The sequence below is a fragment of the Pleurodeles waltl genome, chromosome 1_2 (assembly GCF_031143425.1).
Source record: "Pleurodeles waltl isolate 20211129_DDA chromosome 1_2, aPleWal1.hap1.20221129, whole genome shotgun sequence".
NCBI classification, from domain to species: Eukaryota; Metazoa; Chordata; class Amphibia; order Caudata; family Salamandridae; genus Pleurodeles; species Pleurodeles waltl.
The window spans coordinates 1,238,156,239-1,238,183,923 of NC_090437.1; the positions used below are offsets into that span (position 1 = coordinate 1,238,156,239).

The following is a 27,685-nucleotide window of genomic DNA, read 5'->3' on the forward strand; positions in this document are numbered from 1 at the left end:
GGACGCCAATGGGATGGTACTATTTGACTATTTGAGGAAGGAATACCAGATGGCAGAGTTGCAATGGCTATGTAATGGCCAGCTGTGACATGCCTTCGGGGACTGCGTGTCACTAGAGGAGGAGATCCAGGAGGACTCCCCACTGGAAGGGAGACTATGTGGACAGCAAACATATTTTATTGACATATGGAACCTAATATGGAACACACAATCCCTCCTACTAAAACTTCAGGAGAGGTGGAAACAGGACCTGGGGGGCGGGTACAGGATGAAGACTGGCAGATGGCATTGAGCTTCCCCACAGAGGTGGCAGTAAAGGCAAGCTCCCTTCTGTTTCAGCTCAAAATCCTACACCTCACAAATTAGACGAGATCCTTACTGCACAAAATTGGTAGGGCAGAGAGTTCAATATGTCTTAGGGGATGCAGGATGGAAGGTGCACTGCTACACACATTGTGAAACAGTGACGGAGTTCACTGGAGGAAGACATTGGGTTGCCCTTGGATTTACAACACAAACTGGGGATACTGGGCTTTTAGTGGCAACAAATATGTCACAGTACCAGAAGCTTCTAGTAAATCTGGGCTGCATGTTGGCAAAGAGGATCATTGCTCAGAAGTAGGGTAGTGGGATTCCACCAATGCACCAGGGCTGGGAAGTAGGCATGGACCATTGCAAGCCTGTGGAAAGGGAGGTATGTAGGGGACAAGATTGCCAATGGAAAATTGAAAAAAAACTGGGGCAACTGGGGCCAGGGACCCATGTGAATGGTTCAGACAGCATTACCTGATTTGGCCCAACTGTCTGGGAAAATATACAGTGGAACGGCTGATAAGAACACAGCTGGGATGTAAGTATGTTTATGTTTCCCTAATGCAAGTGATACATTGATAGGTGGGTGTGTGTGTTCTGGGGGAGGGGTTGGGGGACATGGAGTGCAAATATGCATGAAGTTAATGCACACATTTCAATAGTAGTCCAAGGCACTAAAAGGAACTACTTTGTGTATGTATGTGCTCCATGTGAAAGGACAGTGTGCCATAACTCACAGTGAAATCAGCCAGTGACTGAAGTGGGCTGACCCACTGCCTTGTGATGCATGTGGTTGGAGAAAAATGTAAAGGACTTAACCACAGACTAATTGATGAAAACTCTCTGAAAACTCTATAAGAAACTGTTGTACACATAATTTTAGTAAAAGCAAAAGGTTTTGGCTTGATCCAGACCTAAAAAAAATATAAATTGATCTGTTGCTGCCTACCACGCTCTTGCCTTTGCTAATGTATTTTTGCAATGTTTTTTTACATCTTTATTACAAATAGAAAGTGTTGAATAGACAGATAGAGAGATTTGAAGAGACAGACAAGTAGGTATGAAAGGCACATAGCTAGAGAGGGCTGGAGGAATAGATAGGCAGACAGATAGAATAGATAGATATATAGATAGATAGATAGATAGATAGATAGATAGATAGATAGATAGATAGATAGATAGATAGATAGATAGATAGATAGATAGATAGATAGATAGATAGATAGAGACAGGTAGATAGACTTGTAGATAGACTGCATGGCCTATAGATAGGTTGGTAGGTAGGTTGGTAGATACAGCTAGATAGGGTAGCAAAGATAGATAGACAGATAAGGAAAATGGAATAAACTTCCGTCTTCTGTAAATAGCATAATAAATGTCTATATAAGAAAGATATACAAGAGCACTGAAAGCAAATTAGAAAGCCTCACAAGCAGGACATACCGACTTAATAGGCTTACAAGTATAAATGTAGTTCTCAATTTAAAACACATACCAGAAAGGCGTGCGGGAGCGCAGTTATGAATGCACTTCATTGAGGATAACTTTAGAACAATTTTGAATGCCCACAAGTTGGCATGTTATGAAATAGCAGCAGTTAGAGAACCAAAGCATCCCCTAACTTGGAATTGCATTAGAAAGATCCAGGGAATGATAAAGCTGGGGATGCATCAAAATCTATGGGTGTTGCATGGAAAAACCCACTGCAGTGCCCATGGAACACCTCCCTTGCACAGAGTAAGGCAACACATCAATTTATGCTGCCTTGCCTTAGTCCATATCTATGAGGCAAGGCAAAGCCACGTAAAGTGGCATTGCATGGCCTCATAAATATGAGATCAAGGTTTGCGCCACTCACATCTGGTAGAAAGTGTCCTATTATTACATCAGGCATTATACACAAAGGCAGCACTAAAGTAACAATAAAGTAAAAACAAAAACATTGATACTGAAGAGCGGATGTGCTCCTTGTGAAAGGACTAATTACAGTCCCTCAAAGTGAAACTAGCCAATATCTGAAGTAGGCTACCCATTATCCAATGCTCTATGCCATACTGGTTGGAAGCAAAATGTTAATGGCCCAACAACAGACCAATGGCTGTAGCAAGCTACCTGAAAGCCCCTTTAATTAAGTATATAAACCAAATAATTTTAGTCCTCCTTTAACGCCATCACAAGAAACCTAGGACTGGCTTTGCCCTAGTGAGGGCTCGTTAGCCAGGCATAGCTTTGTTCCAGTGGCACTGTGACCCCGGGACCCACGTCTCAGCATACCAGGTGCACTTAGGGCAGTAAATGCAAAAACAACAAGATGGTGGATGGACTGCTTGAATTAATCTCAGCCACTGTTGCTCACTTAGGGCCTCATCCCAATCCATCGTTCTTAGCCCACTGTGCCAACTCAGTTTAGACTCAGCCATATGCAAATCAGTCTTGAACCTGCTGCTCATGGGAACAGTCCAGCCTGAACTGCTAGGCCTGGTCCTCCTTGAAACAGAATACAAGCAACCTATGATTGGTTTTGCCCTAGTTAGGGCTCTTCAGCAGGCATAGCTTGGTTTCAGTGGCATAGAGAGCCAGGAACCCATGTCTCAGCATAGCTGGCACACTTAGATTGGCAAATGCAAAAACAACAAGGTGATGATAGAATGCTTGAATTCATCTCAGCCACTCGCGATCGTCAGGTCACATCCCGATCTGTAATTTTAAGCCCACTATGCCACTCAGTTTGGATATGGAAATCAGTCTTGACACGACTCTTCATTGGAACAGTCGTGCCCAAACTGCCAGGCCTGGTCTTCCCTGAACTAGAACACAAGCAACCTAGGACCGGTTTCTCCCTAGTTACAGCTCTTCAGCCAGGTATAGACTGGTTCCAGGGACACAGTAATCCTGGGACCCACATCTCACCATACCCTGCGCACTTACGGCGGCAAATCCAAAGACATCAAGATGATGAATGAAATGCTGAACTCCTTCATCTCAACCACGGACCCCACCAAAGATGCTGCTGTCTCACCACACCACACTCCATGGTCAGGCTTTTCACATGCTTATACTGCTGCTTCACCTGCCGCCGCACTCTTGCACTGTCAGCCACACCCACTCAAACAGCACCACTCGTGACTTCACCACCCACACAATGCCTCAACCTCTCAACAAGCACACAACTGAGGTCTGGTACCTTATTCACTCCCCCACCAGACCTCGTCTTCCTCACTGAGAACTTGCTCAATCCTTCGTCTGCCCCAACATCCCCAGTGCTCTCCCACAAGCATGCAAGATCCTGCATCAGGAGTGAACTGCAAAACTAGGAGGTGGCATTACCATTATCCACATAGACACCATCAAATGGACCATCACCAACGATCCAGAAACTTCTTTCTTAGAACACCTACATTTCAAGCTCCAGGCAGATTGCAAAACTGGTCACTGGGATCTGTCAAATTCAGCTAACTTCTCACTGACCTCATCAGCACATTCGCCATAAACTCCACAGACATCTTACTCGTAGGCGACATCATCTTCCATCTTGACAACCCCACCGACTCCAACTCCACAGGCCTACTAAACAGCCTACAAAACATCAGACTCACTCAGCTAATGAAAGGACCCACGCACATTGCAGGACACACCCTGGACCCAATCTTTGCCTCAAGCGACAAATTGAAGGTCAGCTACATCTCTCTCTCACTTGGACAGATGCTACAATCATACACTTCAATATGTCAACCGCACCCACCACACCGATTGCGAGGGTAAACACTACCAGCCGCAGCTGGAAGAAGGTGACCGAAGTTGCATGGCTGAACATCCTCCTGTTCCACCCTGCTATCTTCCCTGACTACACAAACAGAAATCTCCACCAGCACCAAAATCCTCGTACCCCTAACAAACACCAACCCAAAGAAGACAAATAAACATTTGAGCTGGTACACTGAAACCGTTAGGTCCACAAAGAGAGAACCCCAGAGGAATTTAGGGGGCACGTCTGTGGGCGGATAATACAACCTGATCAATTACTTAACCCAATTTTCATCAGCCACCCGGTATAGATTTTAGAAAAGGAGCGCAAGGATTATACTATCCAGGAACTGGGAAATAAGTCGTTTAATATACACAATATGATGTTTGAAGTGTACTTGACCAACAGTTACATCACACATGTTAAAACAGCGCAGCTGTCTGAGCAGGGTGGTTTAACAACATATACAGAGAGCCTAATTAATCCCACTCCGGGTGCAGTGAGTTTTTTTTTACTGAGTCTGGCCCTATTCCTTCTCAAAAGACAAATTAACTTGCAGGGCTACCACCCACAATGACTCCAATAAACCAATTCAACGTTTGCTACCACACTGAGGAGAAGGTAAATGTGATAGGCAGTATCCGTAATCTGTCTACCAAATGACAGCATTAGGTTAAAATTGGCACGCTTACCTAATGAACAGGTCACCTTAACCTCAGCACCACAAAATCAGGAATAGTTGACTGCAGAAGAATTGGCTTTTACTGGAATTGATGAGGATGGTGTTACCAGTAAACAGCCTCTCACAATCCATCATGAGGGCCTGACTAATAGAACTGCCAGATTAAACAGCATACTAGGACAGGTTGGAGTTCTCTTAGGAATCACTCACCTACAAACCATTCGGGAGCCCTCAAAGGAAGCCACAGAATATTCTGGAGCTTCCTTACATATAGGCGGTCATTCCGACCCTGGCGGTCATAGACCGCCAGGGCCGGGGACCGCGGATGCACAGCCAACAGGCTGGCGGTGCATCCAGGCCAATTCTGACCGCGGCTGTAAAGCTGCGGTCAGAAAAGGGAAACCGGCGGTTTCCCGCCGGTTTTCCCCTGGCCTGAATAATCCTCTTCATGCAGGCAGCGCCGCCATGAGGATTCCGACCCCCATCCCGCCAGCCTGGTTCTGGCGGTTTTGACTGCCAGAACCTGGCTGGCGGGAACGGGTGTCGTGGGGCCGCTGGGGGCCCCTGCAGTGCCCATGCCAATGGCATGGGCACTGCAGGGGCCCCCTAACAGGGCCCCACAAAGATTTTCAGTGTCTGCATAGCAGACACTGAAAATCGCGACGGGTGCAACTGCACCCGTCGCACCCTTTCCACTCCGCCGGCTCCATTCGGAGCCGGCATCCCCGTGGAAGGGGGTTTCCTGCTGGGCGGACGGGCGGCCTTCTGGCGGTCGCCCGCCAGCCCAGCGGGAAACTCAGAATGACCGCCGCGGTCTTTTGACCGCGGTACGGTCTTGTGGCGGTTCCCGCTTGGCGGGTGGCTCCCGCCGCCCGCCAAGATCAGAATGACCCCCATAATGCCAAAAGGGGGTGACTTCCAGGTGGAGGAGTCATTAGAGGTGTTGAACCAAGATAAAGAGCAGAACTCCATGATACCTGCTTTTTTTAATTGCACTGTATGTGATATTTGCTCCAGGACAACCTCAAACCTCCACCAAACCCAGATTTTTACAAATACCTCAACTTTGTCTGCAACCACTTTTGGGACTTGGAAGTTACACAAATAAATAGAAACCAGGAAGCAATTGTTGAAGAAGGGATTTTTAGAAGTCACAGCAACAATGATACATACTTGAAAAGGGTTAATCAATACAATGAGATACTAACAGATATGATTAATGGACACCTATCAGTTCCTAGTTCAAAAGAAAATGAGCAGCTGTCAGTAAAAATGGTAGCAAAATCATTGAAATCGAAATAGTAAGATACTTGGGCAGTATTTCTGAGAGGTTTTACAGCTACAGTTAATGGGCTGAACTATCAGTCAAAAGAATTGATGTTCAGCTGGATCTTTTAGCAGTATTTTTAAGATAGACACAAAACTGACTATCTAAACAAAGTAATAAAGCGTGTGCAGAAAGAGACTGAAGTCCATGCTATGCAGTGCTTGTGCTTCCCTGTGATAGATAAGTTGAGCACCCTTGCAACTGAATTAAATTACTTAATTCCTGATATAAAAGCTAATACCTGCCAAACCTGTTAAGCATACAATAAGACAGGCCCAGTCAAGGCTCAATTACCTGATATCATAAATGCAAGGATTGAGGGGTTGAGTGAGCCAAGGGCAACATAAACCCTACCAAATAACCACAAAGCAGGCAATAACTGACATGCACCCTGATAAAGTAAAAGGGGAGCCAACAAGTTCTAGTAGAAATACATCAATTGGAGGCACGCGGTTGGGCACGCACAAGATGACTGCCAATTAACGGAGCTCCCACTTTTCGATCCAAACTTTTCTTTAGTTCTCCGTCCAGAGCTGCTTTTGGCCAATCTACATGGAATCGACGACTTATGAAGGCAGGGGGACTCGGGCAGTGAGTGTATTTGCTGGCCTAGAGAGCCCATCATCTCGTAGTCTGTTCTCTTTTCCCTCTCAGCGGCCAAGTGAAGTGGAAGCTTTTTTTCCCCCAAAAGTATGCTGACAGTAATGTTACGCCTCTTCACTCCCAGTTTGCTCTCTCCTCATTTTCTCCACAGACACGCCACAGACCTCAGATCTGTTTTAATTAATAATTTAATTTCACTTCATAAGACATCGCTTGGCCAATATGACAGTCATCTTTGCTGTTATAAGGCTTTTCTTCATTTCCATTTTGTGCACAATTTGAATGGATCTGCTTGCCTCTATTGGATTCAACATATAACGTATTACTTATCCTGACAACTAGCTGGGTTTGAGCGCAACATGCCAGACTTGCCTCTTTGACTGTGAACAGGAGTTGCTACGTGGCGAGCGTAATTTTCCCTTATTGGAGTGAAAGGTGTCATTCATATATATGTCTGGTTACTCTTGATATTAGTCTATCAAGCTCTTTACATGAACACTCTTTATTTCTATTTTTCAGTACTGTTTTTCCTTTTCCTTCCCTTGTTTAGCATCTCTTCCGGATGTCACAGGGTGGCAACTCCTTCATGAAAACTGGTTCTCTTAATAGCGCTTCTTCTGCCAACTGCAAGGAGAATGCTGGTGGCAGAAGCAAAAAGGATCCTACTTTTCCTACAAAATCAACCTCTCAATCACCGTGGAGGACTTGATGGATGAACTCAAACTGCTGAAACCTTTTATGTTAGATACCACCACCTTGCTTCAACATCTTGATGGTCATCCCTCGAGGATAGGGTCTCTGACCTTCAACTTCACTCTGTGGAATTTCAAGATGTTGCTTCTAAAGTAACTAATATGGGCAAGGAAATTGAGGTTCTCAAACAACACACTGAATAGTTCAAAAATCATAACCAGCTAAATAATCTTCGATTTTGCAGAATACCAGAGGGGGCAGGAGGGGGTGACATGATTGCTTTTCTTCACACAAATTTTCCTAAGATAGTGGATCGCACTAACAGTTCTCCTCTTAACATTAAAAAATCCCATTGTCTTGGACCAAAAATGTCCAGTGCCAGCTCTGATTCCAAGCCCAGAGGGATCACCACCCTATTTCTTCAATACACAGACCTTATGCAAGTCCTTTCTACTTCTAAACAACAAAAACAAATGATTTGGTCTGGCCACAGGATTTTTCTTTCCCAGGGTGTCTCACTGGTCACTGCTGCTTGCTGCAAATAATTCCTACGTCTAAGCCCATCTTTACAACACATAGGTGCTAGATATGGTCTTCTTCACCCATGCACCTTCAAGGTCACTTATAAGGACAGGACCTCCTCCTACGAATCTCATACTCAGCTTAAAGATTTCTTCCAGCGTCACAAAAGAGAAGCTATGGACACTGGCAGATCTTGAAGTCATATTTTCAACCCCATTGTCTCTTACCTTCCACTATTATCTTGATGTTCTCTTCTCCCTTTTTACCATTGTCGTGTCCCTTTTTTCCTTCCCAGTTTTGTCTAGGTTGGTGTCTTCCACTTGTTCACTGTTCAGATGTTGTCTAGTTTCCCTTAATTGCACTGTTCTTCCCAAGTGTCCCATCTTATGGGTACATCTAGTACATAGTTTGTTATACTGGTCTTATATGTCTTTCATTGTTGCTCTCTGCTCCTGTCCCCTTTATACTTATCTTGTCTATGTATTCCTGGACAGGGTACTTCAGCTAGTTCATCTCTCATGGCATTCCTCTGCGCTATCTCTTCAATTTATCATCTCCTTTAGAGTTTTCCTTTATGGCTTGGGTCCTTTGGACCCTCAGTCATACTCTTCAGGTTTCTGTTCTTTCGGGTCTTATCCAGACCCATCTCCTTAGCCATTTTTCTCTTTCCTTCCTGTTTCTTTCCGTTTTTTGGTTCTTGGATAGCCTTCTTTCCCTTTTACATATTCATTTTGTGTCTTCTCTGGTTTTTTTCTTACTGTATTGTATCCTTATTTCCCTAATTCTTTTCTTTATTTTTCTATTTTCTATCACTTTTCTTATTTCCTTTTTTTTAAGAATAATATTGGCATATTGGTTTGCATGTGTCTTTTTTCTGTATTTCTGTTTCTCATGAGACGTTTGCCATGTACCTTGTTTTACAATTCTTACTATGACTAGACTCAGAATTATTTCATGGAATGTCAAAGGTCTCCGTATCCCTGTAAAATGCACACCTTTCAAAAACCTCTTGTTGTGTAGCATTGCTGCAAAAGACCCATCTTCTCGAAAAAGACATTTACATGCTCAAAAAAGGTTCAGGCCCATATTTATACTTTTTGACGCAAAACTGCGGCAACGCAGTTTTGCATCAAAAAAATTAGCGCCGGCTAACGCCATTCTGAAGCGCCATGCGGGCGCCGTATTTATTGAATGACGTTAGCCGGCGTTAGCCGCCGGCGCCGTCTGGTGTGCGTTAAAAAAAACGACGTACACCAGGCAGCGCCGGCGTAGGGGGATATGGGGCTTGGGCGTCAAGAAATGGGGCAAGTCAGGTTGAGGCAATTTTTTCGCCTCAACCCGATTTGCGCCATTTTGTTTCACTCCCAACCCCCATAGAAATTACTCCTGTCTTAGCAAAGACAGGAGTCATGCCCCCTTGCCCAATGGCAATGCCCAGGGGACTTCTGTCCCCTGGGCATGGTCATTGGGCATAGTGGCATGTAGGGGGGCACAAATCAGGCCCCCCTATGCCACAAAAAAATTACAAAAAAAACACTTACCTGAACTTACCTAAATGTCCCTGGGATGGGTCCCTCCAGCCTTGGGTGTCCCCCTGGGGTGGGCAAGGGTGACAGGGGGTGTCCCTGGGGGCATGGGAGGGCACTTCTGGGCTCCTTCAGAGCCCACAGGTCCCTTAACGCCTGCCTTTTGCAGGCGCAAAAAAAACGGCGCAAAAGCGGCCGTACGTCATTTTTTTTGACCCGCCCACTCCCGGGCGTGATTTTTGCCCGGGAGTATAAATCCGACGCACATGCCTCGGAGCCGATTTTTTAGACGGGAACGCCTACTTTGCATATAATTAACGCAAAGTAGGTGTCCACGCTAAAAAATGACGCTAACTCCATGGACTTTGGCGCTAGACGCGTCTAACGCCAAAGTATAAATATGGAGTTAGTTTTGCGTCGAAATAGCGTAAAAAAAAACGACGCAATTTCGGTGCAAACGGAGTATAAATATGCCCCTCAGTTTGTTCTGTTTACCGTTCTCCAGCTATTTCTCACAAAAATAGTGTGATTATATTATTTCATAAACGTCTATTGGTTAATGTTTTACAACAGAAAATTGATGTAGATGGTAGATATCTACACTTAGATGTTACTATTAATCATTGTCCTCATTTCTTTAATAAATGCTATGTTTTATTCATGTCTATATACCTAACAGTGTGGATGCATAATTCCGGGATTCATTCTCTACTAACTTTCATCTCTGAAATGTCAATCTGATTTTAGGAGGGGATTGTAATCAGTTGCTTGATCCAATTGTAGACAGACAATCAACTGTCAAATATTTCCCAAATAATATGCAAAAGCACAATTAAGATAGAGGTCTGGTTGATACTTAGCGTCTTTATAACCCAGATCTTTTAGAATATTCTCTCTTTTCTCCCATTCATCATTCCTCTTCTGGAATAGATTATATTTTCCTTGACAAGGATTTCACACAACAACTAATACATGCAGAATTAGGCCCCATGCTGATTTCCGATCACGCCCCAGTGATAATAGACCTTGAGCTGTCTGTGACGTAGATCTGGAGCTGTCGTACTCATCCACACATTCCTGTAGATGGTGTTTTAACAACTGGTTGTTGCAAGATCAACACTGTACTACTGAATTTTTCCACATTAATACCACTTCTGATGTCAAGCCCACCATGTTTGGGATTCTTTCAAAGCCTCTGCACAAAGTTATAGTATGAATTATGCTTCCCAGGAGAGAAAAAACAGCTGCGAAGGAATCATCTAATCTCTTGCAACATATTTAAAAATTAGAACATGAGTATTATTCCTCATCTAATAAAAATGTCCTCAACCAATTTATTCAACCTAAGCTTAGTTTTAATAATTATTCCATAAATAATGCTTTTAATGCTCCTAACAATTGATGCAAACTTTTATGGTGGTTCCAATAAGGTGGGCAAATTGTTAGCAAACTATCTCAAGGTTAAAAAACAAACATTTTAAATATAAGTTATTTGTGATGCTTCCGGAAAACAATTATTTAAAGATCAGGAAATTCTCCTAATTTTGCTCAATTCTACTCTAACCTCTAACTGAAGCTCCTTTCCTACTCCCATTCATTATTAGTACTGTTCCTAAACTTCAAACTCCACTGACTAATTTTTTTATTTAATTCTGTTCCAAATTCACTCATCTTCTGATTCCCAAGCTTCATACCCTTATACAGCACTTTTCAATTTCTGATACCTTGTTCAGCTCTTTTTTCTGAAGCCATGATTTGTTTAATTCCGAAAAAAGATAAGGACTTGGCAGAATGCAAACATTTTAGGCTAATATCCCTAATTATTATGGATTGTAAAATATTTTCTAAGATTCTGGCACTTTGTGGCAAATATCTTATCCCTTCTCTTGTTGGTATTGGCAATCCAGCTTTGTCAACATTTCTGATAATTCCCGCACCTTTTGAAATATTATTCACAATGTTGCAAAACTCCCCTACGTGCAGTTTCTTTGGATGCCGAAAAAGCATTTGATTGGGTAACTGGGATTTTATGTTCAGAGCCCTTAAATGGCATGGGTTCGGACCAAAATTTCTTTGCTATGTTAAGATTCTTTACACCTCACCTTTCACATCGGTTTCCACTAATGGTTTAAAGTCACAATATTTTCCCCTTACCAGAGGAACAAGATTGGTTTGCCCCCTCTCATCCACTACTTTTTATCTTTGTTATGGAACCATTTTTAGAATCTATTAGAAGATCACAGTCTTTCATCGGATACACTATTAATCATCTCAACATTAAATTAACTGCATATGCTGACAATATTTTACTTTATATTTCCAGTCCTCATGCTTCCGATCCCAAATTTCTTCATTTTTTATCCAGATATTCTGCCGTCTCTGGGTATCGTCTTAACATTGATAAATCTGAAGTAATGCTCCTTAATAAATTTTGTCTTAAAGATGTGTTTAAGAATAAGGGTTTTCTTTGGAACGCTTGTAAAATTAAATGTATGGGAATTATATACTCTCCCTCCATCAAAGACGCTGTACAAGCTTACATGGATACTTTAAAATGTAAGATCTCTTCCTAGTCTGCCCAATGGTCGCTTTTGTACCTTTTCCTGGTGGGGTAGATTGGATCTAATTAAAATGATGTTCCTGCCTATTATCATTTTTTACTTACAAATGCCTACTCTTCAATTACCTACTACTTTTTTCAGATCCACTGATGGTCTAATTTGCAAATTCCTATCGAACAAATGATGGATCTCACTATCCAAACATAAAAACTCCAAAACAGTTGGAGTCGCTTTCCATAATTTCACTCAGCATCATTCTGCTTTCAATCTTGGACAGATATGGTCTTCATTAAGTGATTCACCTTCCACATCCCATCCACTTTGGAGATCTCTTGAACTTTTGCTGATTTCTCCTTTTCCTTTTCTTCAGTTCTCTCTTATGGCTCAGAAACCTAGATCTATGTCTTCCCCTCTATTAATACATTCTAGCAACATTATTAATAAATGTTTTACCCAGACATATACTCCTTCTCAATTGTCGCTATTAACTCCTTTTTGGTATAATCCTAATATTACTATTCCTCATAAGGTTCTTAAATGGCCTCTCTGTTCCTGATGATCTAATGATCTTATATCATTATCCCAGATCATTCTTGACAATCAATTCCTCCCTTTTGAGGAACTACAAACTTGATTTCACCCCCCTATTATTTGTCTAAATATGACACCCTCTGAGAAATTCTCTGACAGCGAGTCATAAATCCTTCCTCAGTCACTCCGCAACCTCCTAGCACTCCCACTTCCCACATGATTTCTCTACTGAGGTCAAGTCTTCTTTTATATATAAGCAGTTGTGTTCTGTAGACTCAGACAGGAATACGTCTAAAATTGAGGAGTACTGGGAGCAAGATTTACAGTCTTCCTGTGACATACCCTTATGAAATAAAATATGGCACAAACACCATCATACTTCTCCTTCTGCCAATCCCACTCAGACCATATATTTATTTTAAAACAGGTTGCTTTTAACTCCCTGTTCTCTTTTTTAAAATGAAACTATTTCCTAACAATAATTGTTGGAGTTATCAAGCCTCTCATGCAGATGTCCTTCATATGCTCTTATGTGCTAAGGTTCTCACCTTTTGCAAACAGGTCCCGTACAAAGTGTCTCAACGGTTTTCTATCACTACTAATTATTTCCATTCTTAATGTTTTTCTAGGCAGTTTTTCTGATATCTGGTCAGACAAAAAAAGCTAAGGGAATGTTGGTTGATCTTCTTTTGACTGTGGCTTTTCAAGTTATCACTTTCAGTTGGAATAATTCTAGTAATATATTGTTTCTCACTTGGTGGAACTTGATTTGCCATAATCACAGATTGGACATTGCTTATTCAGTACAGATTGCCATCCCATGAGACCTGCTGTGGGCTCCTTTGACTTCCTATTTATCTAACCATAATACAATAAATATTAGAGCTGTTGAAGTTCCTAAACCTCCATGAACCCTTGATATTTCCCTATTTAGTATTTTCTCTTTTCTTTTCATCTGTTTTATCATATATGTTGGCTAATCTCACTTCTCCCATGCCTATTTCCCTCTTTCACAGGAGTTTTAGTTTCCCTCCCCTCTCTTTTCTTTCCTATCCCGCTATATAAGGACCTATTAAAAAATATTTTTAAAAATAGCTATTAGTTATATATTCCAAGGTTTGTTCTTTTTTGGTTTTGTATATATCTTGATTTATTTTTAGATATATTGTATTTTATTTACCTGAATTTATTGAATTGTATTTTGTAATTATTTCTTCTTTATATATATTTGATTACTGCTTGAATAGAGCTAATAATGTTTTCTTTTGTATTCTTTGCACTTCTTCTGTATCTTCAATAAAGCTTTCTTAAAAAAAAAAAATACATCAACTGTGAACAGATTCTATTAACCCCTAACAGCCAGAAGGGGCTCCTGCCTTAGGGTGTTGGGGTGTTGCCCAACTCATATTTTAATCCGCTACCCCCATTACATGTATAAATAAACCTAGAATTTAGTTATTATAATATTTCATTTATTCTCCTTGGTGCTCCCGTAGCAGTCAGCCTTCATCTGCGGGAGGTTTCTGTCGGGCCTCTGAAAGGGGGGGTTCAATTTGATAGACACCAGCAGCGAGCGCAGGAACATAGGCCCACAAAGTGTGCATGTCAAGTTGGACAGCTGCCTTTCTCCATCCTGCCTGACACGCATACTAGAGGCCTCTCTCTCTCCACCTGTACATAAGTGAGATGGGGCTGATGAAAGACGCAACCCCCGGTCTCCTAATGGGCTGAGAGTTTGCCTGCTCAAACCCAATTCTGGCACTCCTCTCATGCTGTGTAAGAGCAAGGGAGCAGCATCTGGATTGGCTCAGAGACGCGGTCGCTAGGCCTAATCCAGGCCTCTGGTGCAGTATGTGCACATGAGGCACCACAGGGGTGGGAGTCTCTGCCCACAGAGTATAACCAATCATTGTAAAGCCATGGAGTGATTGGCCATTTCTGCAATTGCTGGGCAGCCTGTCCAGCCCCCCCAACGTGGCAAGCGGATTGAGACCACACCTGGCCCTCGTGACTGCGTGCTGTTGGAAAGCTTGAGTCAAGTGACTTATTTGTCCTGACTATGAGCCTGTGTGAGATCATCGCAAAGATCCCCTTATGGAGTGGAGTTGAGTGGACACATCCACTATCGGTCACAACAACTGTAACAGCCAGCTGGTTAACCCTGAGAAGCAAAGGTAGATGGCACTGGCACAATATAATGAAACTGTGGAAAGGAAGGAGCAGCATAGGTGAGTGTTGGGGGGAAGGGGGAAACTGTGACGACCACTATGTTATCTCTCGTGGTTTTCTTCTTCTTTCCCATGCAGCGTGTAGTAATTGCTTTTTTCTAAATGTGCAGGTGAGTTTCTGTTCCTGCTCACTCCCCAGACTGGACAGTGATGTAGCTTGAAGCATGTAATACCTGCTTCAATTTCATCACGTTATTAAAGCAGGTATTACACGCTTCAAGCCATGTGAACACCTTCACATCTCGCAATACTCTCCCCCATCATGCCTTGGCCCCCTTCACATAACCAAGGCGACAGCACACTACTGTCCTTGACACACACCATCTAAGTCTATATGTTGTTCACTTGTTTTACTGTTACTCCTTGCATACTCAGCCTCGCTGTTATGGCAAAATATGACATCTGTTAAGACAGCTAGGCGCTGTAACTCTATCTGCATGTACCTAGTAACCAGTCACGACTCGCAGCGCTGTGAAGGAGCGGGGGGGTGCAAGTGGGGGGGGTTGCCAAGAGGATACACTTGAATTATTATTATTTTTTTTAAACTTACCTTTCTCGCACCGCCGCTCCATCTTCCTGGTCACAGGAGGCATAGGTTCCCAGCCTGCCCTGTGGCCAATCCCAGGCAGACTAAGAGCCTGTGCCTGCTCTCTCCAGCCCAGCAACACAGTGCCTTGTCCTCCTCAGTGCCCCGCCCCTTTAACAAATGAAACAATAATAAACATGGTTTATTATAGTTTCGTTTGTTAAAGGATTTGCAGCAGCTGCCGCTGGAAGGTGTGGAGGGGAACAACGCTCCTCCGCCATAACAGAGGAGCCGCTGCTGTTAGTAACAGTGCTTAGTTTGTTAAAAAAAAAGTGCCATAGCATCTGTTAATGCTTTTGTTTCTGTTTCTCCTCGCTCCGCAGACTAGAGACACAAAGGCCCTCATTCTGACCTTGGCGGGCGGCGGAGGCCGCCCGCCAAAGTCCCGCCGTCAGGTTACCGTTCCGCGGTCGAAAGACCGCGGCGGTAATTCTGACTTTCCCGCTGGGCTGGCGGGCGGTCGCCTTCAGACCGCCAGCCAGCCCAGCGGGAAAGAGGCTTCCACGAGGAAGCCGGCTCGGAATCGAGCCGGCGGAGTGGAAGCTGTGCGACGGGTGCAGTTGCACCCGTCGCGTATTTCACTGTCTGCGCAGCAGACAGTGAAATACTTGTAGGGGCCCTCTTACGGGGGCCCCTGCAATGCCCATGCCAGTGGCATGGGCACTGCAGGGGCCCCCAGGGGCCCCGCGACCCCCCCTACCGCCATCCGGATCTCGGCGGTCCGACCGCCGGGATCTGGATGGCGGTAGTGGGGGTCGGAATCCCCGCGGCGGTGCAGCAAGCTGCGCCGCCGCGGAGGATTCAATGGGGCCGCGGTACACTGGCGGGACCCCGCCAGTGGTGCCGGTCCGACCGCGGCTTTACCGCCGCGGTCGGAATCCCCATTGGAGCACCGCCGGCCTGTCGGCGGTGCTCCCGCGGTCCTCCGCCCTGGCGGTCAAAGACCGCCAGGGTCAGAATGACCACCAAAGTCACGAAAGTGGACTTTATTATATAAAAAAGCAGGCATTAAACACAGTTGTCCTGTAGGCCACTCACAAGGAGGGTTGTGCTGAGGTATTTGTCCTGCAGTCACGTTATTATTACTGCAGTGCTCTTCAATACACATGTTTGTCCGTAGGATGCAGAGCACCTAAATATTATTTTACAAATCAGGAATTCCCCGTTTTATTTCCATCGTGAACGGTAAATCATCCTTTATTTTTTTTAAACCGTGACAGCCACTAACCACCTACATATCTCTCCGCTCGTGGTCTTCTTCTTGCTTCCCCTGTAGCGTGTGTTAATGTTTTTTCCTAAATGTGCAGTTTTTTGAGCCACGGTATTAAAGCAGGCACTAAACACGCTTCAAGCGCAGGCCGCTAACAAGGAAGGTGCCACAGGAAGTCCTTTCTGATGTTTACTCCCAGGATCACACATTCCAGCTAAAATTACGGTTATTTAGAATAGTTGTGGTAGTTGTGGTATAGCCAAGTGCATTGGACATCCACAAGAGTTAAGCGTTTCACAGAATTAATGCAAATGGAGCTCATTTAAGCAGTGGTTACATTGAAATCTGATGTAGATCGAGGCCTACTACATGGAAGAACCTTGTTCTACATAGTACCAAGCGGATTTGGCCACAATGCACAATGGTTCAATGCACTTTCATCAGCAAGAAAATGACCCAAATTACAGAATCAGAAACAACAGTAGAAGGACCCACTTTACGTTGGTTATTCTGTTTGCTGCACAAGTCAGACACTTAAAGTATTATGGTTTTAGAGGGTTAAAGTGGCCAGGGTTGGCAGCTGAAACAACACACTGTGCATGAAGGCCCCTCTTTATTGATGTCATAACTGCACTTTCCAAATTGCTTTATTAACCTTCTTGTTTTCGCAAATACGCCTACTCTTCTGTCAAAAATAATTTTTCGGGAGAGAACTTCCCCATCCCCCTATAATGGCCGTCGGGCTCACTCGATATGTTTACTCATCATCAGGCACTCGTTCACAACATTTATGCCCCATCCATTTAAATGTCACCAGTTGCCACTGCCAACAGCGCACTCAATGATATGGAATCAAACAGTACTCAATCCACAGCTCCGAGGGTACTGACACAAAGACAAAAAAAAGGAAAAGAAAGCTAGATATAAGAAGGCAAATCAAGTATCAGGGTCAACAGAATCGCTTTCCAATTTTCAAATGCTTGGCAGGTACATCTAGTACCCCAAAAGCAAAAGACACAGTAGATATACACTATGGAAATGAACATTATAAGTATAATGAAACCACCATCACCATTAATTCAGTCTCTGGATCTACTACCAGGTGGAGCCATAGCAAGGGGGAGCAAGCCTAACATGCGAGACGCGAGATTCAGGAGTGGCACGGACACCATTACTCCTTGCAGAAGTAGAAAAGGATACGTCATCTGTAACTTCACCAATAAAATGATGAGATCCATAACTCAGTCTCCCAACCATCAACACTGGACACGATAAAAAATATAAAATTCTATAAAAATCCCAATACTTATTCTGTACTTGCGACCTAAGAGGATTGCCTAGAAAGCGAGTTGGATGAATTGGAGTTGGATGAATAAGGAAAAAAAATCCTTTTTATACCAGAATATTGATCTAGCAGTTGACATGACATTTTGAATTGTGGCGTCATAGCACCGCTTCTCCAATCCACACCAACATGTGGAACAAAAAAACAGCTGACAGAGAGAGAAAAAAAATCCTTTCCCTGCTTGCTGATCAGCTGAGTAAATCCACTTAGTAACATGGGCAATACGGGTCAGAAAAATCTCAATAAAAAAACTGGGGCGTAAAAGTGACATCATACAAATATCCTTCTTACCCACAGCCATCGACGGCGCCACTAAGGATTTTGAGTTATATGAACAAAAGTGACGGAAACACTATGAAATGCAATAGGTAAAACAATGACCATTAAAAATGATTTGCAGCATGAGTTAGAGACAACACCTTTAGGACCGTCCAAATCCAATCAGACTGGCATTGGTTGTCAGCTGCTCTTCACACTAACTTTAGATTCTGGAATAACACTGCTCAACGATCACCTGCATCGTCATACAGTAACTACCTTACCCTCTTCTCATGGAACATTGGAGGCCTGGTAAACAAAACACACAACCAAGATTTATTGAATTTATGGTCAACGTAGCAATTGATAATGTTGCAGGAGACATGGTCATCGTTATATTTTCCAATTCCTGTCTGGGTCTAATTTGCCAAACTAGCAATCAAATTAATGGCAAAACAATTTATGTAACTGCGACCATGCAACCTAAAGTACAATTTAACTGCATGAGGACCCAGTCTTGCTGATGGTACAACTGAGCAACTGGTAGCCAGAAATACGAATATCTCTGGTGTCAATTAGTGTTTACATCTTCAATGATCAAAAATCTAGACGCGATCTTGAGGAAAAGTTAACCTCTGTTATCATTATCCTGTAAAATAATCTAGTTTCAACCGAAATCTTGACTTCAGGGAATTTTAACATGGATTTGATATTTATACCTGATCCATATGAACCTGATGAGCAGAGGTTGCTGCAGGACCAAATATGGAAAATTCCTTTTCAAGGAAGTGACATACAAAGCGACAAGATAAAATCGGGGAACTATTAGGGCTGAGGGACCTCAAAGGCAGGTAACCATGAGATCAGGCACACCATATCACCAGATTGTAGTCTATGCTTCATTTAACATTACTGCTTCTCAAACACAGTAAGGGCCTCTTTTATGAGGCCCTTGCACCACAGAAGCATCACTTTTAGCAACGCTCCGGTGGCACAATACCTTGTGCCATATTTTCAAGGCGGCGTTAAGCTACTTAGCTAAATTTAGGACCAGCGCTAGGGGAAACACAAGGGTGTGCCATATTTTAATAAATACGGAGCATCCCTACATTTCAGAAGTGACACAGTCCGGCACTGCGCCACCTTATCGTAAATGAGGCCCTAAATCTTTTACAACTGAGGACAGGAAAGCAAGTGAACAATTGAATTCACCATCTTACCACTAACCCTCCCTCAAACAATTTCCTCTGCACCATGTATACTGTGAATTATATTTAAAAAAAATGGATGGAGAATTCCATCACACGAGCAGCAGAATACTAAATAGAGACATGTCAAAACACGGACCTCATCCAGTTTTCATGCTCGGAAAATGTCACTGAGTTACTTCATAACTATGGTGATAGTGGATGTCAACAAAATAAATAAAAAATATAAATGATACCTCAAGGGAGCCAAATTAGGAACATAGATGAGTACGAGATCATAGCAGACTGTAAAGACTCCTTTTAACACAGAAGAGGCTATTGAGAGTGAAAGGCTGCTCCCTGGTGGTAGTGTCTCAAGCATTATGTAAAATGCTTAAGGTCCCATGCTAACCCCTTTTTAGGGTTGAGCCTGGGTTGCATGCGCTCGCGCATGCGTATCGCAGCAAGACTCTTTTGTATTTAGAAAAGGGCTCGGAGCCCTGTCAACTTCACGTCAGTGTTTTTTATTGGTTTGTGGGCTTCCCTAATAAAATCTGCTTGCTTTCATTAGTCGAAGGCACGCATATGGCATGCCTTTTCCGGTGGCTAGCCCTCCTCGAGCTCAGCGACCAAGTACAGAAAACATGCGAGGCTCGCTGTTTTCCATCGGGCTCGTGGATTTTTTTTTCTCTAATTTACGAGCGCGATCTCGCTTGGCAGAAGTGGAGCGCTTTACATACTTGATTTAACTTTTTCAGGTAATGTACATAAATGCACTTTTGCCCAATAGGTGAAAAGTCGGGTTAAGAGTTTACAACGCAATCAGCTCTAACATGAGCAAACGCGAGACCCGTTGCATTGTAAATGCTTGTTTAAATTAATAGTTGCAAAATTGTTAACGACGCTAACTTAAGGAAGTGTAGTACTACATGGATGGGACTCAACACTGCTGGACTCTATTATTTCCAATATATATCAGTACTTTTTCTCCCTACCGAGGAAGAGGCCCCTGCTCCGACACGCCTAAGCAAGCATTCGCCAGGCAAGGGAGTCTTTGATAAGGGCTGCTACGAACTGAGGGCAACATCTCAGGAATCTTTTAACCAAGTCTTGTGAATGGAAACAGCAAATGGTCCAGAATACTCATTTGCAAGGCTGTTCCTCGAATATTCTTGTGCAAACTCTTCCTATTAAATCCTTATGGCATGTCACTCACACACGCCTCCTTAAAGCAAACATTGACTAATGTTATTACCAAACTTTCATTGGCAGAGAATAAAGCAGCCCAGTCCACACGAAAACATGCATGGATGCTGATAAATAATTATAATGCTTTAAAACCCCGACCATATCTTGGGTTAGGACTCTATCTGTGTATGACAGAAATGCATGAACTTCATGTTTGGCAGCCTTCCTTCACTTGGTCAGATTCCATCATCGCTCAAGAAAACTCACAGTATAAACAGCTGGTTATGTGGTGCCCTGAAAGAAGACCTCATCCATCTTGTCTGCATGTGCCAACCTCTCATGGGTCGGAGGCAGTGGCTACACCCACCTTTCAATGAACTGAACTATTGCTCAGGTTAGTGGAGAGAAACGGATGAAGACTCGTCCAGTTCATGAACAATCAATTTGTGTAAAATAGTGAACTTCTCTACCTACTGGAACATAAATTGCTTTCCTTTATGCTTTTTATATAATGTGCAAAACTCGGAGGCATGCTTGAGGTTTGAGATTTATATTTTAATGTAACGTTTAGGTTGTTTTACTGAGAATGGAGTATGAGGTTTGAGATTTATATTTTAATGTAACGTTTAGGTTGTTTCACTAAGAATGGATTATTTTTGTACGGTTTTTAAGTAACGCTTTTAAGGTCGAGCTTGTATACAGAAAAGGGCTTGGAGCCCGCCCATGCTTACAAATTGTGCATGTCAGCATCACTCTTATTTACAGGCTCATTGATTGGCCAGTGCAGGTGAAACGTCATTTTCAGGCATTTCTGTGGAGCAGGGACCAAGCACAGATTGTTTCAACTTAATTTGTGCCCTTCCGCTGCTCCTGATGTGATTGAGGTATAATTATTTACCCTATCCCACTCCCACTGCCTGCTGCTCCCTCTATAGTGCTTTTTTGTTGCACCACCGTCCCATTACTGTCGTTTGCACCCCCCCGCATTCTTGCTTCCCTAACCTAACTCCCTCTTTCCAAATCCCAACACCTGTCGTAATTGCTTGTTTTGTTCTCCCCTCCTGTACTTTCCTTGGAAAGGTGCTTCATTGCCGTTGTTGGCAGAGGTTTATTTGCACGTTACTTTGTGCCTGACTTAAGTGTGTGTATTAACATACATGTGTAGTTGATTTACTCAACACCTCCACCACTGCAGAGCTCCTTATCCAAAAGCGATAAAGGAGATGGATGTGTTCCTTTTGATCAACGTGTGCACGACTATTCAATTTAAGGTGCTAGATTAGATAATACAATGTGTGTGTGAGATAACATGCAGTGGTTTTAAAATAGGGAGTTTGAGACATGGAGCAAACATATGTTTATGCTAAGTTGAATAGTACCCGCATAGTACACTACAGGGCATTGCAGGGCTTCAGAATATCTCTTTGCATTTAGTGTACATTTCTAAGCGCTGGAAACAAAAGCAGGGTTACATCTAAAATGTTTGTTACATTTAATTTTTACATTTAATATTTTTATGGCCTAGCAGGGTAACAAAGGCTGATGGCGCTGGTCCGCTGTCTGCAAGTGTCCCCAGTTAGTGAGACACTGACCAACCCATTGGCCTCACACTGCATGCAGAACTGCAAGACAGACTGACATTTCCACACACTCCTCCTTTGTTCTGTGGAGCATCTTCCTGAAGGCTGAACCCACTGCAAGTGCCTTGAATCATTTCTTTCGGATAGCTCGCCACATTTAGTGGTATTGTTGCACAATGCTCGCAAGAGTCACTTATTGAATTATATTGTGTATATTGCTGTTCATTTGAGAATTAATTCGCAATGTGGCTGCCTGAGACCTTGCAATATTCTTCAGTTTTGTTGGACTCCGTCTTCGGAGTGGCAATGCTACCAGAGTGGTGGCAGGCTGGTGAACTCATACAACATCTGCACTGACCATTCGCGAACATGGCTTGTGATGAGTAAATTGAGATCCCAGCTATTCTGCAGTACAGTACGAAAAAACTGAAAATGATATTTACTAGGAAACGAGGGACCATATTTATAAACGGCTTGTGCAGCCAGTGCATCACTTTTTTTGACACACCAACGTCACAGGCTCATATTGATGACGCAGAAACGAAGGTTTTACATTTATTAGCGCATAAACGTAGTGCTGCAATAATCAAGTGTGACTTTAACCGAACTAATAAAGATTGTACGGGGACAAATGTGCCCTCAGAGTAGTTCGCCAACATTTATAAGCGTGCTTTATATAACGTGATGTATTAGAATTGTACTAATCTGACATAACCGTAAACGTGTGCCATGATTTGCTTGTTTGAAATGTTTTAACTTAGCATAACTTTAGTGAAGGCTTCGGCCTAGTTGCCTTGTCTCACGGTTTAGATGCTCGTGTTTTTCTAATGTGCTAATAAAACGTGTATTCTTGCTTGAAGCTGTACTTTTCCAGTGAGATCGGTTCACATGCTTATCTTTAAGGTTTCGTGCCAGCCTGGCATCTTCTTCTTTGCTCCAAGGTCAATCTGCAGGTGCAGACAATGGAAGCTCTGAAAGTGAGTTAATTGGTAAAATATGTTGCAACTTACGTTCCCGACTCCAAGGATAATGTATGCCTAGGTAGAAGCTTGTGAATTGTTGTTTTTGATTGGACAATTTGAAGCCAACCTATGAACCCTCCAATGGAAGACCCTACTGGATTTGAACTGTTGATTATTTAAACCTGGTGCACAAGAAGAAAGTGGCCATTACCTGAACATTATTGCCATTACCAGCCATTACCCGGACATTATTGCAGGACATTGCAGCCATTATGGCCCATCTTGCCGACCTCGTCATTTTGCCATCTTCTACGATGCCAATTGATGTTCGATGAGACTTTGATGCTTTCTCTAATCGAGAGAAAGAGACTTTAAGTAATTCTCGCCCTAGAGACTTTAACTTTGATTTGCCCCTTTGCATAAAGTAGTAGTTTTGTCCTTTTATCTTGCCGCTGTGAGGCAATTGCCCCGTCCACCCTGCCCCTTTGCCCCAGTCCCATGCTGATCGAAACTGGTACCTGTGAGACGAAGACTTCCTTGAATGCTGATTGAATTTGGTAAATATGAAAGGAAAATGTACAATTGCATTGTGTTTCTTTTTAGGTAACCAACTGCTGATTTTTGATAAGAGCCCTAGTTAGGAGTTTTCCAAATCAATGTTGCTAAATTGTTTTTGCATGAAGTCCCACATGCAGATGCTAATTTGAGGTTAGATGAGGATTCATTTGTTGCACGATGCAATTTGAGACCTTGTTATGCTGACTAATGTATGCAATTAGCCCATTACAGATTATAGTTTTAGTGGTTTGCGTTGCTATTATCGAATGCATTGTTATTCAAATGCTGCATAGATTGCATCTTTTTCGCCGTTATGGACAGCTATTAATGTTCATTTACATATATCATTTGGTGTTGAGACACATTTATATCGTGCTAGCTTTGTTAATATAGGGAAATAAATTCATTAACTTTGAATGAACTGGTGTGGTTATTCATGGCCGAAAGGTCATGGTTCGCCGAAATGTTTTCTGGATTAATTGTGAAGTGTTATGTTGATCAGGGCATTGCTTATGTTCGTTATTGATTATTGATTTGATTAAATTGATTACTCTCGGGTGAAGAGAGCCCCACTTGGTCAAAAGATTCATCGACCCAAGAGCGTCCAGATACAGGTAATTTATTAGGAAGGAACGCTCTATCAGTAGATGGTAGCAGAGGACGGTTTTGCCCTTTGGGACCTCACTCGAGAGGTAACGGTTTCGCCCTTTGGGACCCCATTCGAGAGGTAACGGTTGCGCCCTTTGGGACCCCACTCGAGAGGTAACGGTTTCGCCCTTTGGGACCCCACTCGAGAGGTATATGGTGTTGAATTAACGGTTGCGCTCTTTGAGACCCCACTCGAGAAGTATATGGTGTTGAATTAGATTTTTCTTGGGTAAAACAGATTGAGAGAATGATGATGCCCTAAGTCCCCCGCGACTTTTCCGGGATCTCGGAGCTTGCGAATGGAGAGAATGGAGGTGTGAAATCGGCGTTGGCGGTACTAGTGACGGTATGAGTGAAGTCAGGGTTTTGCGCTTGCACAGCTTATTGCCGCAGATTGTTTGAAAAGGTTGCGAGGATTTTAGAGAATAGCGGAGGTGCGACTCCGAGTGTGAGAGTAGGGAAGTCATCGAACTTCATGTGCCTGTGGCGCTTTGTGCAGAAAAAGGTCCACGTGGTTGTTGTTGTTGAGACGGGCCCTGCGAGGTCAAGAGACTCCGGAGTATGTTGAAAAGTGTATGAGACACTTGTTTTATGTTGTGGTCTGGTCGGTTTAATAGGTTGACCGGGCGTGGTCAACGAGTCGGTACGTGTGTTAAGGGAGTGAAAGAAAACTTCGACTTCGGGCTTTGACAAATTCTAAGTGCACTAGAATAGATCACTGACAAGTTGAGAGCAGAGTCTGCGGGTCAGAATTTGCTTGCGAAAGTGGGGACCGAGAAAGATGGAATAACTGCCGAGGCTAGTGAAAAATCCCTAAGGTCCTAAAGCGATTGTGTTACCCTTCCTGTAGTAAACCGACAGATCTGTTTTATTATTATTTGGTTGCTCGCGATACATGCCAGAAGTTGTTACGAGAGGAGCTGAGTGAAGGAGGACAAGCCGCGAGGCTTTGTCAGCCGCAGTGTGTGTGAGTGTGACGTCACTAGGAGCCGCGCTGGGATAGGTTGATTGCAGAGAAGGGTTGGACGCAGTCCGTGGGGCTCGATTGGAAGGGGAAAGGCAAGCGAAGAGTATTCCGGGAATTAAAGTCACTTATTGATTACAAACTTTGTGAAATAAAAGACGAGAAAATGAAATTTTTTAAAGCATTAAAGAGTGCGATGAAGGGGGAGTCTTACATTAAAGCGAGCGTAGGAGAGGAGACGCCACCCGAAGGTACACCAGCTTACATTGTAATGGAGGAAAGGGGGGTAGCTCCGTGCCTTTGGCTAAAGCAATGGCACAAGCTGACAGAGAGACATGGGAGCGTAGCGTTCCCGATCCATGGGACATTCAATATAAGGATCCTAGAGAATTTGAGATTCGCGATGTACGACATGAAGGTACCTCCAAGGCCAGCACAGTTTGAGGCTCTAGCGGTTTGGGAACTAATGGCTAGACAGCAACAGCAAAAGAAGTTCGAGGCCAGGATAAGAAAGGTAGAAAAGACACTAGCGGACGCTAGGTGGGATAATGTACAGAAGGTGTGGAGGTCAGATATATTGCAGGGGATAAAATTGTTTCCAGCAATTGCTAAGGAAGAAGAGGCGACAGGCAAGAAAGCTACCTGTAAGACAAACAGGAGGTGTTCCAAAGATAGAGAAGACGAGTCAGAGGATGAGGAGTTCATCATGCAATTGCTGAACGACCGTCCACCACCTTATGCAGAGAGTGAACAAGGTCCAAGTACCAGTTCTGCCCCTCCGGCACCGGTACAGAATAATGAAACTCCGAATTCAGAAACGCCATCGGGATCTAAGGACCCGAGTTTACTGTTCACCCCGCAGATACCGCAGGTTAGGAGAATATATCCAGATGTGCCTATATTGAAAACAGCAGAAAATTATCAGCCGCAGGTCCCAAGGTACTACAGCAGTGACAACAGTACGGGAATGATTCTAGATCCAACCGTAATGGGAGTACAGAATGGTCGCAACCCAACATTGGCACAAGCTGAGTCAACCCAGTTTTTGATGCCTCAAAAGCAGATGCAGGGGGGAACCGCACATGCTCAGATGACGGGGAGTCAGATGGGCATGCCGGCAATGATGACCCATAGTGTGGGAATGAACATGCCTCAGAACCTGGGGAATGGACAGAACCCAGATGCGATATCCCTACCCATTACTGTAGGTCCACCGGTACCTTTGTACATTCAGCCTAACTCAGGTATGAGCGGTCAAGGATCAATGGTGCAGAATGGGACGGAAAGGAGGTGCATAGAAAACACTCCAGAGACGACTCCGATAGCGGCTCAGCCAACTGGATCTGGGTCCTTGATGGAGTTTAGTCCCATATGTGCTCAGTCAACAGTGGTGAGGTCGAGTCCCCCACTGATGATACCGCTATCATCGAACACTGAAAAGTTGCCGCAACCATCAATGGCAGTCGATGTGAATGCTACACTGATGGGGTTGAATGCGCAACAGCTGACACAGTGGTTCAACAGTCTGAATTCCACACAAAGCTCAGCCAGTGGGAAGGGAGAAGACTATCTGAATAAGGTCAGGTTGAACATGGAAGCAGAAGAATTGGTGGAAGGGACTATGGGTTTGAATAGGTTAGAGTCCTACTCGGAAGAAGAGCTGAGGTATCTATGTCCCAGGATTACGAGAGAAGTGAACAAGGTACATAGAAGGTTGCAAGAAATAGCTGACAAAAACGGGGTTGAGATAGACAAGACAAAACACTTGAGCAGGAGCTATACATTGGATTTCGGGACCACAGACTTTGAACACATGAGGTCAGCAGGCATGAAAACGCACCTTAGAGAATTGCTGCAGAGTGCACAAGTGTGGAGGTGCTTAGACAAATGGGAAAGCAGATGGGCAAAGAAAAAGGAAAAGAAGAAAGACAGTGTCCCAGAGCACAAGGAGAAAAGACCACAGAATAGTGATGCAATAACCATGTTACCAATGAGGGAGACAGCAGGGGGAAAATTAATACATGTACCGTGGCACAGAAGCGACATTCAGTCTTTTACGGATGATTTTCCCAAACTGAGAGAGAAACCGATTGAATGGTATCAACAGACTGATAGGTTTGTGAAGCTTGCAAAGTGTCTTTGGGAAGACCTGAACACCCTCTTTGAGATTGTGGTTCCGGCAGATTTGTGGGAAGACTGCAAAAGGGCTGTAGGTTGGCCGACAAGTGAACCAGAGAGAGACAGGGATACGGGTGCACCATCACCTATGGTAATGAGCTTGTACTATAAGGTGATTGAGCATTTGAAGACGAAGGTTGCCGCGAAAAATGTGGATTTGCAGAAGATTGATCGAACTGCACAAGAGGCTAAAGAGTCGATTCATGGTTACTATGAGAGGTTGTTGAAGGCGTTCAAGAACTACAGTGGCACGGAAACAATAGAGGCGAGGGACATGCTTCATTTTCAGTT

General features: G+C 43.6%; 1 protein-coding gene across 1 annotated transcript in view; it reads left to right on the forward strand.

Moving 5' to 3' along the window:
• Positions 1 to 27,685, forward strand: part of LOC138250114 (histamine H2 receptor-like) — a 413,320-nt gene that overhangs the window by 78,385 nt on the left and 307,250 nt on the right. The gene's annotated exons all lie outside the window — the stretch shown is intronic.